This window comes from Macrobrachium nipponense, chromosome 32 (genome assembly GCF_015104395.2).
Source record: "Macrobrachium nipponense isolate FS-2020 chromosome 32, ASM1510439v2, whole genome shotgun sequence".
Lineage (NCBI taxonomy): Eukaryota > Metazoa > Arthropoda > Malacostraca > Decapoda > Palaemonidae > Macrobrachium > Macrobrachium nipponense.
The window spans coordinates 43,752,343-43,772,273 of NC_061094.1; the positions used below are offsets into that span (position 1 = coordinate 43,752,343).

The window sequence follows — 19,931 nt, forward strand, 5'->3', positions numbered from 1 at the left end:
AATGTTAAAAAAAATAGTACGACGGGAGCAATGCATCCCCAACGCTACATCTACTGATAATTTAATCGTCTGAACAGCTGATGTCTGGGAGTGTCAGATCTATGTAATCTCCGAGAATGTTAGGCAGGCAGGCCACAGCTTTGCAAAGCGAGAGAGAGAGAGAGAGAGAGAGAGAGAGAGAGAGAGAGAGAGAGAGAGCGAGAGAGAGAGAGAGCCATAACAAAACAGTTATCTACCAATACCATATCACAATAGGTCTACACAGGGATGTCTAGATACAGAGAGCGACATAGTAACCAAATATCTGAAAAATGCGAACACGAACTAGGCTACACTTCGCTTTAGCAATTAATTCCATATCAGATCTTCCGATACAGAGGAAAAATTATGATCAATACAGCTCGTATCAAAAGTATAAATATAAACAATTATACACGATTGTTTAGCTACAAAATCAGTAGGTTTTCTAATGTGCAGTTACTAGCGCCAGCGTAAGTCTATTTCAAGGAATCAAGAGTTACTAAAGCACTTCCTTGTCCTCTCGGAGGCACAGGTGCAAATATACAGGTAACCTTCTCTGCCACCTACGCTCGTCCTCTAACAAACGGCTAAAGAAATATTGGGTTCTCGAGGAGGGATAATAAATCACGTAACCGAACCAACGCCACAGCAAGGAAGTCGATGGAGTTTTAGTCTAGACACTTACCTTTAACCGAAGAAAAGCGAGCGGGATGCTCTCTCGTAGCAGATGCAGTTTTTTGCTTCGCTTTTATTTAAAAAAGTAAAGCAAAATGGGTTGATCTCCAGGGTTTCGGACAGCTCTCCCCGAGAGGGCGGGCAGCAGCAGGAAGGACCCACTAGGATACCCGCATCTTACCACGGGACGTTCCGGGCATCCTGATTCAACACAATCCACAAACACTCCTCTTTAATTCTCTCTCTTCTCTTCTCTCCTCTCCCTCTCTTCTCAATTTCAAAACAAATGAATGAAAGGCAACAATCTTCTTCAATGAGCAAACACTGAAATCCTCGGGAAAGGGGAAACCGATCACTGTGTAATAAAGGGAATAATCGCAAGCACACCGGTCACTACCCGACTCCAGCGCTGGACATCAACAGAACTAAGAGACGTTAAAGGAAATGTGCCCCACGGCCAGGAAAAAAAATATAGAGAGACCGACACGTTCTCCTCCTACCAGGGGTGATCGTGCACTGTTTTTCTTTTCCAAGTTGAAGTTCTCTCTCCCTCCCTCTGCCGAGACCGAGACTCACTCGCTCAGAGAAAAGAGAGAAGACCAGACGGCGTTGCCATATCCTCTCGTACCCTTCTGGGCAGCGGCGGTGCCGCCTCTCCCAGAACTGTAGAGGGATGCGGGTCCACCACTTGTCAAACAGGTGGAATAAATATCTGTTAAATGTAACACCGTTTAAACGTCGCTTACCTTACTCCATAATGGGATGCGATCTTACTCTAACAAGGAGAGTGGCTTCCTGCCCCCGTTGTCAACTGCAGCTCTGCTCGAGCGAGTTTTCATTCCGAGAAAATAAAAACATTTTTCCGTAGGCGTTGCGCCGAGCTATTTCCTGCAGCGGCGCATATCAAGACGGGCTTCGTAAACAATTTCACCATTCCACTGCTTTACATTAACGCACCGGTTCAGAGGCTGAAGGGGACGCCTCGGTAAACACTTAGACTAAAGTTATCAGGTGTTAAATGATCTTATATCAAACTTTTAATAAATTTCCATGTGATTCTTAAAGCTTGCTCTAGATACGTTGCGTGTTGTTATATATAGAATTCTGCCTATTCACTTGGTCGTGACCAATTCACAAAGCAGCGAATTACTAATACTGATTGACTGTAGGCCTAAGATCACCGTGAGATAGCGTTCATATCCGGTATCTTTCGATAGCTTATCTACATGACTTCGAAAATGAATGAGCGAGCGAGACAAGGCACTTTCCACAGTCGTCTGATCTGAAATCGGTATCTAAGAATGAATCAAAATACTCTTAAAACATCCTACTAAAAGGGTAGTGAAGTTCATATGCTGTCTCCTCGCGTGAAGGGAGATCTGAGATGGACGAAACCTACAGCAAGTTAATCTTCATTCAAACAAGATAATATCAATTTGCCTCTCTAGATGGCGACTTGTCCCACAGGTCTAGAAACGCACAGGAAGGCAGAGAGTTAAATGATCATTTTCTCTAAATAACTTTAGTTCAGTAGCTCAAGAAATTTTATGTTTACCAAAGAAACAGCAATATACCGTTTATGTAAGATTATGTTCCTACAAAACAGCTATTTAATAAATTGTAAACTGGCCAGTTTTTTAATATTGCATGTACTCATTAATGAATAAACCAGTTATTCAATGGATTTTAAAATGACCAATTCGTAATTGTTAAGTATTTACTCACTAATGAACCACCTATGTAATGGACTGTAAATGTTAAATTAGACCAGGTACTTATTGTACTGTAAACTGATCGGTTTAATAAGGTTATATAATATGAGGTTGCCGATAAGAACCAAACAATCAAACAATCAGACGCACAATATCTCTCTCTCTCTCTCTCCATTATATATATGTGCGTGTGGGTGTGTGTACTATATATATATATATATATATATATATATATATATATATATATATATATATATATAAGGCTTCACTGCCAGTCCTGGAATGAGAGGTCGATGGTTCGCGCCTGTCGGTCAGCAATTCTATTATCGCTTAATAAATTCCCCCTCGGTTAAACATATATGAAAATATATTAATTCCGTGGTAGAGCGAATTAGATATTAAAGGACATTTGTAGTTCGATATATGTATATGAATCACGGTAAAGTGATATGACGTATGTATGTATATATATATATATATATATATATATATATATATATATATATATATTATATATATATGCACATATAATTAGTATACTAAACGGAGCTTTTTTAATAATCCATCATCAAAGAAATACAGAAATGCTAGCTTTGAAAGCGTATTCAAGTAAGGCTGGCGAACCTTTCTCAGTACAAAAAGAGTTAATAGAGTATGATGACTAGCCGTTGTTCTTTCAGGCTTCAGCAAGAAGAGTTGAGCGAAACGGCAAAATCTAAAGTCGCGAAGGCTACTTACAAAAACGCAGCTTCCTCCCTTTTCAAAGGAATACTTGATCTTCTGGGTAACACTGAGCCCACGTACGGTGGAGGGAAAAACAAAAATCATACATAACAATCTCAATTAAACCCTTCCCCTTTCTTGACAGTGCTTTGTGCGTTTTATATTCCCCTAATGATAAAAGTATTTTGCTTATGCAACTTATATAATGAGTATTAAGCTTCTTAACGCCAAACAGCCTTCGTCTCCTCGGCGTTAACTCCTGGAAAAGGCCACTTGATGCTCTCATTATCATGCCGGTGGCACCACGGGGCGCGTTCCTGAAGTCAGTGGGAAAGACGTATGGACTTTTGCGCTCGTTCAGGAAGCAATTACGTCTCTCGAGAGGGTCGGATAGTGTGTTTAACTGTTTATATATCCGTTATCTGATTTGATATAGGAGTTTTAGGTAAGAGGAAGCAAAATGCATATATAAAATGGACTCTAAGATTGAAATATATGTATATATATATATATATATATATATATATATATATATATATATGATATATATATGTATATGTATAGTCATAGATTCTTCTGGTCCTTTTCCACCATATATATATGTAATTGTAACAGCCGTATATATATATATATATATATATATATATTATATATATGTATATATGTATATATGTATATAAGTATATAATATATATATATATATATATATGATATGTATATGTATATATGTATACAAATATAGAATCTACTGGTCATTTTCACCAGATAATTAATATGTAATTGTAACTAAGCAGCCATATATAATATATATATATATATATATATAATTATAATATATATCATATATATAAATATATATATTCTAAGATATTTATATATATATTCTAATAATAATATATAATATATAATGTATTATAATATATGTGTATTAATATATTAGCTATATATATATATATTAATTATATAATTGTATATATAGTATACACACATATATGTATGATATATATATATATATATTTTATATATATATTCTATATGATATATTATATATATTATAATATATATATATAATATATGTATTATTATTATTTGTATTATATATATATGTAATATATCTATATATATTATTATGTAACCCCATTATTTATACAACCAATATTAAGTATGTATATATATATATAATATAATATAGATATATATATATATATATATATAATATATATATGAGTTCGAACCCCGTGAGAGAATATAAGAGAAACGGGTCCCAACCGTCAAAACCCCACTGTGCCCTTGTCGCCCTAAAAAGCAAAATGGCTAATCCTCCCGCCGCCGCCGCCGCCGTGCGGAGGAGGACTGCAAACAGGAAACGATTCACCAAGGGGATCGAATTTCCTCCCAAAAGAGAGTTATCGCTATCCAAATGCGATTAAGCTCCTCTGACCTTCGATCGCTACTTTTTTTAGCTGCTTAGACCAACCGACCTTTGGAATATGTCCTGTTAAGGATGGCAGGAGCTCCATTCATTAAGGGCTTACTACTAATTAGAGGGACACTGATTGCCATTCATCAGTGAATATAAAAGTTACGTTTTGACTTTCGTATGAACAGCATTATAATATACACACGTTACCTAGATAAACAACAGTAAGTTTGTTTTGTTTGTAATGGTGTTTTTACGTTGCGTGGAACTGTTGGTTATTCAGCAACAGGTCCAACGGCTTTACGTGAACTTCTATCACCAGGAATACACATCTCTCACCCCTCAGTGGAATGCCCAAGAATCGAACTCGCGGCCACAGAGGTGGCACGCCAACACCATACCGACGACGCCACTGAGACGTTGAAACAACAGTAAGGGAATATGCAATGACATAAGCATCTGTTATTTTGGAATAAGATCGCCAGTGACATTTGCCACCCCCGCCTGCTACAATTTGCATTCGACTGATTTCGAGGTACATCATTTAATGCCAAGGTCAGATGTGGCACAATGTGCTTTAATATTTTGTGCCCATATCGCCCCGTTCTTGCCTAAGATAATAACATGTTCTGCCGTTTTATATGTATGTATGTGTGTATAAGTATATATTTGTGTGAGTGTATGTGATGTCAACTTGTTATCATCAGTCCACTCAGTTTTCCCCACACATAATTACGAATTAAATATATATAAAAAACGACAAAACATGAAGACTGGCAATGGAAATTAAATTACTTAGAATCAAGAAACTTGGAGTGCTGCCAAGAGCAATGGAATTTAAACTGTTTATTTTTTTTTCAACAAAATTTTCATATGAGAATCTTAATCACAGTGACACTTAATTGCAACATACGGCCTTCCGCTCTACATACCCCATCCTAACACCCAACCCCCAACCCCCAGCTCCCCTAGCCACCGCCTACCCCAAGGAGTAGCACCCGTCCAGAAGGATAGTCCTACCCAGGACCCTCAATGGGTCCTGGTCCAACCTTATCACCCATAACCTTTATCTGAGGTGAATTATTCGGCTCCAGCGCATGGGAGAGAATGGCTGAGGAGGAGGAGGAGGAGGAGGAGGAGGAGGACGCTAAGGCGCTGGGGATGTCGTAAAGGTTAATATAAACACAATCGGTCCAGGAAGCCATTAAGAGCAGCAGGGTACTTTTCCTTAAATAGATCAAGTATCCTTGTGCCGGGGCGAGTCAGCTTACCGTTGACGTCCAGGGAAAGAGCAAGAACTTGGTGGTGAGCTCAGCCTGTTTTCTGGGATCCGGTAACCTCCGTTTGCATAATTGCTGCTCTAGCTGTTGTCATTATCATCACTGGCATAAAACGTCGACGACAACTGGAATACATCAAAAGCGTAGACCTTTACATCGTCACGCCGTCAGAGCTATATTTGACCTTTGCAAAAACCTCTTTTATTTTGTTTTTGGGTAAAAATGGTATCAGAGAGGGAGGACCTCGCTTGTCCTCAACTAAGTGTTCGAAATAAGGAAAATGACTGAGGTATCACTGAACAAAATAAAATGGGACTATGCCAACTAAAAGCCTTAATAATAGGGCAGAAAAACAAAGGAAAAATATCAACAAATAAAAGGGATACAAGACTTTGCAGTTCCCATGGCTCAAAGTGACCAAATTTCATAAGGACAAAAAAATAAATAAAAATAAAAAACTGAGGCCTCACAGCTAAGAGAAGAGTAAAAGAGCCCAGCAAATTATTTATAGGGATCCCAAGGCAATATAAAGAACCAGGCCGCTTCATCCAAATAAATGATTCAGTGCCCTGATATTCTTAACAGGGAACCTGAATCAAAGAAAAACTTCAAGGGCCTTGCAACCATTTGAGCACCTGAACTGAGGAAAAGGACCAATGCCCTTGCAAAGGAAAAGGGAAAGGACCAGTAGCCGTCCAATGGACTGAGGACCCTGCAACCAAATCTAAGAACCATGACTTATGGGAAAAGGCCAATGAAAACAGAACATATCGAGGTTCCAGCAATCAAGAAAAAGGTAATTCTCAAGGACCAAGACCCTTCCAAAAAGTCAAATAGACCTAAGATTCCTGCAATATAGAAACAGGATCAACATCCCTACAATCTAGAGAACGTACCAAGGACCTTGCACTCCCAGCAGCCTAACAACTAAGTTACAAGAACCCGAAATAGTGCAAATAATCCTGCAACCACGAAAAGCAACAACAGACCTACAACCAACCAAAGAAGCTATAACCAATGACCTACAACCATCCAACGAAGCTATAACCAATGACCAACCAACCAAAGAACCTATAACCGAGGACCTACAACCAACCAAAGAAAAGAACATATAACACAGGATCTACAACCAACCATATAACCGTAAAAACCAAGGACCTACTACCAACCAACCAAAGGGGCTAAAAACAAGGACCTCCAACCAAACCAAAGATGGCTAAAAAACCAAGGAACCTCCAACCCAAAGAAACCAAAAACCAAGGACCTACAACCAACCAAAGAAGAACCAAAAACCCAAAAAGGACCTAACAACCAAACCAAAGGGAAACCTTTAACCAAGGACCTACAACCAACCAAATAACCAAAACCACGGACCTACAAGGAACTAACCAAAAACCAAAAACCAAAGAACCAAAAACCAAGGACCTACAACCAAAGAACAAAAAACCAAGGACCTACAACCAACCAAAGAACCAAAAACCAAGGACCTACAACCAACCAAAGAACCAAAAACCAAGGACCTACAACCAACCAAAGAACCAAAAACCAAGGACCTACAACCAACCAAAGAACCAAAAACCAAGAAAAACTACCAACAAACAAAGAACCAAATAGAACCTACCAAACCAACCAAAGAACCAAAAACCAAGGACCTACAACCAACCAAAGAACCAAAAACCTACAACAACCAAAGAGGCTAAAATCAAGGGCCTCCAACCAGCAAAAGACCTATAACCAATGACCTACAATAACCAAAGAACCTATAACCAAAGAGCTACAACCAACTAAAGATTCTGTAACCAAGGACCAAGAACCCTGCTACAATTCAGAAAAATCAAGGGCCCTGGAACTTTGAAGAACCAGGACTTCTGCAATCAGAAAAATCAAGGGCCCTGGAACTTTGAAGAACCAGGACTTCTGCAATCAAGGTTAAGGACCAACCGCATTGCATCTAAGGAAAAACACCAAAAAACCCTTGCAAGCCATCTTTCCTCATTTTCGTCAATCTCTCTCTCTCTCTCTCTCTCTCTCTCTCTCTCTCTCTCTCTCATTTTTTCTTAATTTGTCAACTCCTTTTCTCGTGTACTTCTGTCTTTCTTTTTCTTACTCTCCTTTTCCATTCGCTTCTTTTAGATTATGCTTGTCTTCCTCTCTCTCTCTCTCTCTCTCTCTCTCTCTCTCTCTCTCTTTTTTTCTTTATTTAGTCTCTCGTCTTCTTTGTTTTAGCTTATTATTTTTTTTTCTCTCTCGGCCCCACTATCTCTCCACTCATACTAGTGGCCTCAATTTCATCCTATTTACTGACAGCTAAACACACACACTCTCTCTCTCTCTCTCTCAATCGTCTAATTAGAGGCATCATTTAATTCCTTTTTTTTGAATGCCTGAAAGCTAACAAATAAAAAACAAATCAAATAATAAAAAAAGGACCAACAACAGCTTCTGAGATGCGGTGAGGGCCATTTTAGGAGGCGTGGGGGAGGGGGGCCCTGGTTGCAAAGGCGTTTCTCGACTATGAAAACGAGCAGGACATATTATTCAAGTCTGGCTGGGAGAGCCGTTTCAAAGGCAAATCCCTCCTACTACTACTAATAATACTGAGTTATCTTGCATATTCATACCACTTAGGCGCGAAAGCTCTTTGTATGTAAACAGACGCCTCCCGTTTGCATTCTGTTTGCACTTCTTCTCTTCTCTTGGTCAGCTGATGATGATGATGATGATGATGATGATGGTGACGCTGTTACGAGATTCGTCCGCAAACATCATTTTAAGCGCACTTATGTCATTTCGCTCGCCGTAAATTTCTAGCCTCCCGTTTTCTTTCTTTTTTTTTTTTTTTTTTTTTTTTTTTTTGCTTTGGCAGTGGGTGGGTGTCTTGTCTGGCTGTCTATGTGTATGTTTGTCTTGTCATATTGCTTTTGTTCTGCTTTTATATATATATATATATATTATATATAATATATATATATATATATATATATATATATATATATATATATAATATGACTGGTAACAATGTTCTGTAACAACAGAATTCCATCTAATAAAAGGAGCCCATAAAAACACAAACCAAAATATAGAGAAAAAAAAGTACTATATTTCAGAGACTGCTGTCTCCCTCTTCAGGTAGATGAATGAGAAAAGTTTTACAGAAAAGGTGGTATTTATACCAAGAGGTCCATCCACAAACAAGCCAATTTAAGTCACCCCCGCTGATAATCTTCCTTTAATCTTCTTAAGGGTTGGTTGAATGAAGAGGTTGTCGATCGTGTCCGAAATCCATGCTCCTTTTGAGATGTTCATTACCTGCCTCTCTTTTATTAAGGCCGATTCCATCATTTGACTCTTGTACCGGCAGTTGCTGCTATAAATTACACGTGACAAATTCCAGTTTATTCTATGGTTATGTTCATTTATATGGTTGAAAATAGCAGAGTTCTGTTGTCCATACCTAACTGACCGTTTGTGTTGTATTAATCTCTGGGGAAGGATTTACCTGTAAATCCGATGTAAGATTGGTCACAGTCCTGGCATGGGATTTCGTATACCCCAGAGTCCTTTGGAGATGCCTTTTGTTGGACGTTAATCAGGGATTTGGCTAAGGTGTTTGGGTAAGTAAATACAAAAGGGTTCGATTTTCCGAAGGGATTGGTTATTCTCTTAATCGTGTCCAGGTGGGGAATTATTATTTTATTGTTGGGTGTATCTCTGGTCTTGTCTTTAGGGGGTCGGTAGAAAATTACGTTTGCTTTGTGAATTGCTTTCTCAATTATATGGTCAGATATTTTAAAGACGAAAGTTGCTTGCGAATTAGTTCAAATTCTTTTTCCAGGAATTCTGGGGAACAAATTCGTAAGGCTCTTAAGAACAAGTTACTAGCTACACCTATCTTGATAGTACTGTCGTGATAGCTAAAGTAGTGAATGTATGAAAGTGAGAACGTTGGTTTTCTGTATATGGTGAATTTGTATTCTGTCGTATCTCTGATTATTAAAACATCAAGAAAAGGAATTTTGTTGTCTGTTTCCCATTCAACTTTAAATTTGATGCTGGGCACTAATGTGTTTAATTTCGCGAGGAATTCATTAAAATTGCCCCACCTATTATCCCAAAAATGTTAGGATATACATCCACGTATCTCATCCACAGCATGTTTTTTGGGTTTTATTGCATTTATTACTGTAGTTTCAAAGTATTCCATGTACAGATTGGCTAGAACAGGACTTAAAGGACTACCCATACTACACCCGAATTTTTGCTTGTAGAATGATTCCCCGAATGAAAATACGTTATTAGATGCACATAATTCAACTAGCTTTATTATTTTGTCAAGCGCCAAAGGGAAATGATCTGAATAGGGGGATAATTTTACCCTAAAAACTGAAGAACGTCCTGTACTGGTACTTTAGTGAACAGGGAATCTACGTCAAGGCTTAAAAGTTTTATGTTGTGAAGTGGTATATGTGCTTCTCTGAATTTGTGACAAAAATCTTCCGAATGTTTAATGTGACTGGGAGAAAAGGTGCCTAAAAAGGGGAAAGGAGGCAGCTAACCATTTAGAAATTTTGTAATTGAAAGCTCCGGCACATGAAACGATGGGTCTGAATGGAAGATTGTCTTTGTGAGTTTTGGGAAGGCCATAAAAATAGGGTAATTTTAGGATTAATTACTTTAAATTTCTCTAATAGTTCAATACTCTTTTTGTCTTTGCCAATTAATCTTACTTTCCGAAAAAATTCTGTGGGAACGTTTGGAGGGGAGGGGAATTTTTCGTCAGTTTTTCGTATGTGTTTTTGTGTCGCTAAGGAGCTGGTTGATTTTGTCAAGGTAGAAGTCTTTGTCCATTATTACGATTTTGCCGTCTTTGTCGGATCTACTTATTATAACATCTAACTTTTTAGCGAGTGGATGGCTATCATGAATCTGCGAGGAACAGGATATTTCTTATGTAAATCAGTTAAAGCATTTAGTAACACTCCTTTTAAACATATCTCTTCACGGTTGTAGTTTTGTCAGATATGAATTTATCAAAAGCCACTATGAAGTCTAGGTTGTTTTTTGCGGTCTGGCATAAGGGCGAAGGATAAGCCTAAATTTAAAACTAAATGTTGATTTACTGTAAATCAACATTTAGTTTTAAATTTAGGCTTATCCTTCGCCCTTATGCCAGACCGCAAAAACAACCTAGACTTCATAGTGGCTTTTGATAAATTCATATCTGACAAAAACTACAACCGTGAAGAGATATGTTTAAAAGGAGTGTTACTAAATGCTTTAACTGATTTACATAAGAAATATCCTGTTCCTCGCAGATTCATGATAGCCATCCACTCGCTAAAAAAGTTAGATGTTATAATAAGTAGATCCGACAAAGACGGCAAAATCGTAATAATGGACAAAGACTTCTACCTTGACAAAATCAACACATACGAAAAACTGACGAAAAATCCCCTCCAAAACGTTCCCACAGAATTTTTTCGGAAAGTAAGATTAATTGGCAAAGACAAAAAGAGTATTGAACTATTAGAGAAATTTAAAGTAATTAATCCTAAATTACCCTATTTTTTATGGCCTTCCCAAAACTCACAAAGACAATCTTCCATTCAGACCCATCGTTTCATGTGCGGAGCTTTCAATTACAAAATTTCTAAATGGTTAGCTGGCCTCCTTTCCCCTTTTTTAGGCACCTTTTCTCCCAGTCACATTAAACATTCGGAAGATTTTTGTCACAAATTCAGAGAAGCACATATACCACTTCACAACATAAAACTTTTAAGCCTTGACGTAGATTCCCTGTTCACTAAAGTACCAGTACAGGACGTTCTTCAGTTTTTAAGGGTAAAATTATCCCCCTATTCAGATCATTTCCCTTTGGCGCTTGACAAAATAATAAAGCTAGTTGAATTATGTGCATCTAATAACGTATTTTCATTCGGGGAATCATTCTACAAGCAAAAATTCGGGTGTAGTATGGGTAGTCCTTTAAGTCCTGTTCTAGCCAATCTGTACATGGAATACTTTGAAACTACAGTAATAAATGCAATAAAACCCAAAACATGCTGTGGATGAGATACGTGGATGATATCCTAACATTTTGGGATAATAGGTGGGGCAATTTTAATGAATTCCTCGCGAAATTAAACACATTAGTGCCCAGCATCAAATTTAAAGTTGAATGGGAAACAGACAACAAAATTCCTTTTCTTGATGTTTTAATAATCAGATACGACAGAATACAAATTCACCATATACAGAAAACCAAACGTTCTCACTTTCATACATTCACTACTTAGCTATCACGACAGTACTATCAAGATAGGTGTAGCTAGTAACTTGTTCTTAAGAGCCTTACGAATTTGTTCCCCAGAATTCCTGGAAAAAAGAATTTGAACTAATTCGCAAGCAACTTTCGTCTTTAAAATATCCTGACCATATAATTGAGAAGCAATTCACAAAGCAAACGTAATTTTCTACCGACCCCCTAAAGACAAGACCAGAGATACACCCAACAATAAATAATAATTCCCCACCTGGACACGATTAAGAGAATAACCAATCCCTTCGGAAAATCGAACCCTTTTGTATTTACTTACCCAAACACCTTAGCCAAATCCTGATTAACGTCCAACAAAAGGCATCTCCAAAGGACTCTGGGTATACGAAATCCCATGCCAGGACTGTGACCAATCTTACATCGGATTACAGGTAAATCCCTTCCCCAGAGATTAATACAACACAAACGGTCAGTTAGGTATGGACAACAGAACTCTGCTATTTTCAACCATATAAATGAACATAACCATAGAATAAACTGGAATTTGTCAGTGGGTAATTTATAGCAGCAACTGCCGGTACAAGAGTCAAATGATGGAATCGGCCTTAATAAAAGAGAGGCAGGTAATGAACATCTCAAAAGGAGCATGGATTTCGGACACGATCGACAACCTCTTCATTCAACCAACCCTTAAGAAGATTAAAGGAAGATTATCAGCGGGGTGACTTAAATTGGCTTGTTTGTGGATGGACCTCTTGGTATAAATACCACCTTTTCTGTAAACTTTTCTCATTCATCTACCTGAAGAGGGAGACAGCAGTCTCTGAAATATAGTACTTTTTTCTCTATATTTTGGTGTTTTTATGGGCTCCTTTTATTAGATATATATATATATATATATATATATATATATATATATATGTGTGTGTGTACACAGCATAAGCACAGGCAGCTAATATGCCAAGACACATATCCAGCCAGACAGACAGACAGACAGACAGACAAACAGACACTCACCCACTGCCAAAGTAAAAACGGGGAGCGAAATGACATATATAAGTTTATATGGACGAATCTTGAAAAGGCTTCGCCACCATCATCAGCGGACCAACAGAAGAGGTCCAGACAGAATGCAAGCGGGCGAGAGTCTGTTTACAAAGAGCTTTTGCTCTAAGTGGTATGAATATGCAAGATAACACAGTAGTAGTAGTAGTGGCTGTAGTAGACGGGATTTGCCTTTGAAACGGCTCCCAGCCTAACAGAAAATGTCTTCTTGTTTTGTTGGTAGAAAATGCGTTTGCATCGTTCCTCCCCGCCATCACGCCGCCCTCCCGCCCCCAAATGGTCACCGCATCTCATAAGCTTGTTGTTAGTCCCTTTTTTTTTTATTTGATTTCTTAGCTTTCTTTCATTCAAACGAGGGGGATTAAATGGTACCTCTAATTTATATATATATATATATATATATATATATATATATATATAGATATATATAAAAGAGAGAGAGCGAAGGAGAGCAGGCGAGAGAGAGAGAGAGAGAGAGAGAGAAGAGAGAGAGAGTTTAGTTGTCAGTAAGTAGGAGGAAATTCATGGGCTAGTGGGAGCGAGAGAGAAAATAGTAAATTAAACAACGAAGACGATGAGATGAGACACTAAATAAAGATGCACAGATATTATATTATATATATATATATATATATATATATAATATGATATATATATATTTAAAAAATCACTGTAGATGCACGTGACTTCATAAATAGCGAATACCACTGGAAATAATAGTCAGAAATCCAAGCGCTTTCGTCTTTACTCAGACATCGTCAAGGAGTTAATGAAGTACAATTGGAAATAAAGGTCTCAGGTACAAAACAAGATCAAGAATACCAGATGGTTAATTGTCAAAAAGGGTAAAAATTAAAAGAGAGAATCCAGGATTATCGTATATCACACGGTCACAAACCTAACCGAAACTACAAAGTATCTTTACAGTCCAAACATGTAAAAACTGAATATATTAATTTTTGTTGCTTATATTATCTACAACTTTTTTCATAATGAAAGCATCAAGTTTAAATAAACCAAGACTTAAATTTAGAACATTTCTATTATTTGACTTGATGAAACAAGATTCAATGATATTCCTTTTAACTGTGTCATTACATGGGATTAAGGCTCTTGCTTGACTCCAGTTAATAGGATGGTCTTAATCTCTCATAAGTACGAATAATGCATTCGATATTTGCCCCGTTCTCACAGAATATTGATGTTGCTTGAGACGTTGTGAAAGAGATTTACCGGTCTGTCCGTAATAGACTTTTATCACACTTTTTGCAAGGAATTTCATATATGCAGCCTGGAAGATCTTTAGGAGAATTTTTTATTATTAAACTCTTGACATTAATATTACTGTAAATAACATTTATGTTAAATAGCTTTAAAATTCTAGGAATATCTAAAAACCTTTCCTCATAGGGTAATTTTAGAATGTTATGCTTACTAAATTCAAGTTTGTCATTAGTTGAATAAAATGTTTTTCTAGTTCTTTTCCATGCCACATCTATAAAAGTCCTTGGGTATTTAAGTTTCAATGCAATATCATAAATAGTTTTAATTTTCAAGCGTCAATAAACTGCGGGCTACAGACACGTAAAGCCCTTAAGAACATCCCAGAAAAAAACAGAGAATTTAACATTTTGATGGTGATTGGAGTAGTAATGAACAAAAGAGGCAATGTTAGTTGATTTTTGAAAGACTGAAAAGGTGAAATTTCTATCATTTCTATGGACAGTTACATCAAGAAAATTCAAATTACAATTTCTTCCTTCCTCTACAGTAAATTTTATAGAAGGGACTAAATTATTGAGATTATTAAGGCATTCCTGGAGATTTTCGTGAACTGGCCAAATACAGAAGATATCATCCACATATCTAAACCAAATAACTTTTTGGGGCAAAATTCTTGGTAAGAGTTTTGTCTCAAAAAATTCCATGTAAATATTGCTAAGGATAGGAGATAAGGGATTACCCATAGCCATGCCAAACTTTTGTACAAAAAATTCCCCATTAAAACAAAATTTACTATCTTTGATACATAACCTTATGAGACTAATGTCATGACGTTCTAATTCCTCCTCCAAATGTTCAAGTAAGTCATCTACAGGCACTTTTGTAAATAAAGAGACAACATCAAAACTAACCATATTAAAATCAAAAGACTTCAAATTTAAAACTTTATTCAATTTATTTATTAAATCAACATTGTTTTTAACATTCGTGTTAGAAATGTTTCCTACCAAAGGAGTAAGAATTTTTACAAGCCATTTAGATAAATTATACGTAACTGAGCCCACTGAACTAATGATTGGTCTGATAGGGTTATTGATTTTATGTGTCTTGACTAAACAATACATTAACTCCTTGACGATGTCTGAGTAAAGACAAAAGCGCTTGGATTTCTGACTATTATTTTCCTGTGGTATTCGCTTATATATATATATATATATATATATATATATATATATATATATATATATATATATATGTGTGTGTGTGTGTGTGTGTGTGTGTGTGTGTGTGATCTTCCCAATTATTTGCAACAGCCGTTGGAAAGGTGTTACTTCTTGCTAATGTGGCTTCAGCACTGACGGATTAAGAGGTCATAAAGACTTTCTCTCTCTCTCTCTCTCTCTCTCTCTCTCTCTCTCTCTCTCTCTCTCTCTCTCTCTCAGCACCTTACCAAGGACATTATCCTAGACTCAGCAATTCCGGTTTTTTTATGACTTTCAGGGAAATCAGTTCTTTAAAAGCACAGGCACATTTAAACATACATATTATCAAGAGTGATTATAATAATCTATACATGTGTGTGCATATTCAAACGTGAGTGCACTGTGTGTAAGTAGATAAGACAATCTACCTTTCAATACTAGCAACTTAATATTTCAACCTATGAGTCATCCTCTATTACACGATTTCAGCATTTGTGAAATAAGCTGAAAAGAGAAGGTTGGGGAGAAAAAATGCCAGTCTTGGCTACAGGATAAGACATTGCTTGTCATTTCAGTAAGGTTCTGTTTGCCGTGTTAAAATGAGCGTCGGCACAGTGATTGCGCCCTTGGGCACCCCTGCCCGAAGGTCGATGACACGAGGCAAGGCTCCCGGAAGTACCAACGGAATATTAAGCAGAACTCGGCAGGGACACTCACCCAGGATTCCCTGCTGATATTCATTTATTTCAGTAATAACGCGCAATAAAAGAAAATTGAATAATAAGATCCGCAAAATAAACAGATGAAAATACACGAGATGAGGGAACTACCCAGTGGTTCAACAGATGATCGAAAATTAATCACTGGCAATAAAACTCCGCTGGAAGGTGTGACGTCACGCATTCCTGATGACGTGGCGGGATTTCATTGGGCACTGCAAAGTCCCTGGGCAGTTACCAACCACACGCCAAAGTATGCGATGCCAATCATTAATTGATCACGAACAACATTGCGAGAGAAAATATGGCGAAGGTTAAATGCTATCGACGATTTCCAACGAGAATATCAAAATGATCTGTTGATTTTTAATCGTTGCAGAACTACAAATAAGAATATGAGTCATCAAAATTCGAGTAAAATAAATATATTCAAATTGTAAGCAACTGGCAACTGGCGCACAAAGGAGGAGCAGCTCTTTACTTTTCTAAGGAATACATTTTTTCCTCCTGCAAATGTTTATCTCGCGTTCATATACATTGATGTTAATGTTTTAGGGGCAATCTGCTCAGCATCAATGACCTTACCCGGTTCAACAGATCGCCTCTGCGAGATTTCATCAGAAGTTTAGAAGTTTAACCCGTGAAAACTTTTTTTTTTTTTTTTCATGATAATCTATGATGTTGACTTTTTACTCTTACGGAAATGAAAAATATATATATATATATATATATATATATATATATATATATATATATATATATATATATATATATATATATATATATATAATATATTATATATATGTATATATACAGAGAGAGAGAGAGAGAGGAGAGAGAGAGAGAGAGAGAGAGAAAGAGAGAGAGAGGTTAAGCAAAAATATGACTACTAAGACAGAACCAGACCCGTTTTTATTTGTAAAAAAAAGAATTATATATATATATATATATATATATATATATATATATATATATAGAGAGAGAGAGAGAGAGAGAGAGAGAGAGAGAGAGAGAGAGAGAGAGAGATTATGCAAAAATGCTTTGTCCTACATACATACCAACATTACACACATATGTAAATGACTACTGAAATAACACCAGACCCGTTTCCATTGGTAAAAAAAAAAAAAAAAAAAAAAAAAAAAAAAAAAAAAAAAAAAAACTGCCTCACAGTTCCGACAAAATGATAAGAGACCTGAGGTAACCGAGCAACACACGGGAGAGGTTTTCATGGACGCTGACAGAGGTGGACTGTTCCTGGTGCCATCTGTGTTTACAAACGAAAATCACAGAGTCACAGCTCAGGTCAAGGTCGCGCACCGGGTTAACCTTCGGGTCGAGGTCTTCTTGTAAGCTGAGGTCTTGTCAGCTGATGTAAGACAATGAGTATCTTCTTAATTCTTTCGTAGTGTGTGTAAATTCTTCTCGTGTTGTCTTAAACAATTGATATGCGCGCAGATCAATTTTTCATAACAATTACTACTAACAACTTATTTGTTTGTACTAACAACTTATTTGTTTGTCGCTCCGAAACAATAAGGTTTAGGTCGGGTAGGCATTTTCTCTTACTGTTGGTGATATATGATTCGGATGGGCATTTTCTCTCACAAAGATTATTTATTAGTGATATATGATTTGTTACCTGTGACGTACGTTGATAATTAAGGAAGAAAAAAGGAGGTTAAGAAACAGAACTCTAATTAACTGTTTGTATAAGTAAAAAAAACAACAGCAAAATCTGACACTTTTAGATTAAATGGTTGGAAGAAAACATGACAAAACCACTAGGTCATAATATATTTGAATACTCCCAAGAGATGAATTTCAAATGATGAAAAAAAAAAAACATTTACAGTAACGATTCTTCGTAACGGTGTAAAACTGTAAACTGTACTACTTGTACTCTCAACAGAAGTGTGACATGACACAGCTGTCACATTCGCAAATCTGTACGGGAAAGAGGATGTCACGCCGAGAGTGTCAAGCCGAAGAAATATAATAGGAATGATCAAACTGGTTGCATCAGCCATGAAAAATACGGTACGATCTTCATAGTAAATACGGTACAATCTTAATAGCATTGCCGAGTCCGACGGAGAAAGCGACTGACATCTCTTGCAGAATTCAGACGGGGAAGAAAGATGAGAGATAAACGATTACAACACGGAGGAATGGTCGTATGAATTACGAAAATAAGCAGCAAGTATAGGAATTCAACAGTGTAAGGGAAGGAGGAACGAGAGAAACTCAACGAATGTCCATAAAGTCCCAGTACCATTCTGAGCAATAAATACTTGTAATGGTACTGGGACTTTATGGACACCCTGTCCAAGTGGAATAAGGTGATAAAGACTGATGTTGAGTACTTACCTTATGATGAAGACTGGCATTCTGTCTCCCAGCATACTTGAACGATGACCGAGACAGAACCTGCAGAAAGAAACAGAGAGTTAATCTCCATGATAATGGATTAAAGAGGTTTCTTAATTGTAATAAAAGTAATAATACATGACGGCTTCTAGAAGCCCATGATTAATTATTGTGAAAGAAGAAGAAGAAGAGAAGCGAAGAAGAAGAAGAAGAAGAAGAAGAAGAAGAAGATGGAAACCAGATATTAAAGAAATATTCTTAAGTTAGTGATGGTGAGGCTTACAATTATTATAATCAAGAAGAAACTTTATTGCATTTAATACTTTCATAAGAAAAAAAACTTAGTTTGAACAACAAATGATCCGTCTTCTTTGAAAACTATCTTGTATTGAACTTCACAGAAATATGAGAAAGTATCTTTAAAAGCTTTTAAAGTATTGAGTGTACGTATATACTATATGCAATTGAAAACAAACTAACACTCTTGCAAAGTCGGTGTTGCAAACGCTAAAAATTCTCTCACAAAATTAAAAGTGCCTGTTTTTCCCGAGCATTGTTTCCAATCCAAAACTATCCGTCCCTGTTTATTAATGACGCACCAAGTTCAAAATCTCATCTCTCCGCCCGCTGCTGTTTTTGGTAAGGGTGAACCTACAGCATTCTAGGTTACAGACTTTCATGGTATAGTAGATTCACAAGAACCGTGCATCTGCTGTCTAGGCCACAGTCCCTTACGACGCTCGAGCCAGCCAATCAGGAGCGTCGTAAGAGACTGGCCTAGACATCAGATGCACGGTTGGTTGATGTGAATCTACTATAGTACACGAAAATTCAGCTTTATTCAGTTTCTCGGGTCTTTTTGCATTTTCTTCGATGAATCGATATGTAATTTGGACGAAACTTTGATGATTTACTGTCTTCATTTGTCGAGTATACCCAAAAATATTTATTCAATTCTCCCAACTGCAATTGCAAGATTTTTCCTTCTTCAAATTCAAGCAACGATGCTTTGCCCTGTTTAGACAATGCAAGAAGACTCAGGAAACTGAATCAAACAGGGCAGAGCATCGTTGCTTGAAGTGAAGAAGGGAAAATCTTGCAATGGCAGGAGGGGAAAACTAATTAATCTTTTAGGGGATACGCGACATATGAAGACAGCAAATCCTCAGAGCGTCGTCCAAATTACATACGGCTTCGCCGAAGAAAATGAAACTTCCGGAAAAAATATTTAAAGGATTCCGTT

General features: G+C 37.0%; 1 protein-coding gene across 2 annotated transcripts in view; it reads right to left on the bottom strand.

Moving 5' to 3' along the window:
* Nucleotides 1-18,737, bottom strand: part of LOC135207490 (ETS domain-containing protein Elk-3-like) — a 265,420-nt gene extending 246,683 nt beyond the window's left edge. Inside the window, exon 1 of one of the 2 annotated variants that reach the window (XM_064239290.1) lies at nt 18,689-18,737. The gene's annotated coding sequence lies outside the window, so the exon portion shown is untranslated. Of the gene's footprint in view, nt 1-706; nt 1,242-18,688 lie in introns of those variants that run through there. The other variant, XM_064239289.1, reaches the window with a different exon arrangement.
* Nucleotides 18,738-19,931: the final 1,194 nt, after the last annotated feature.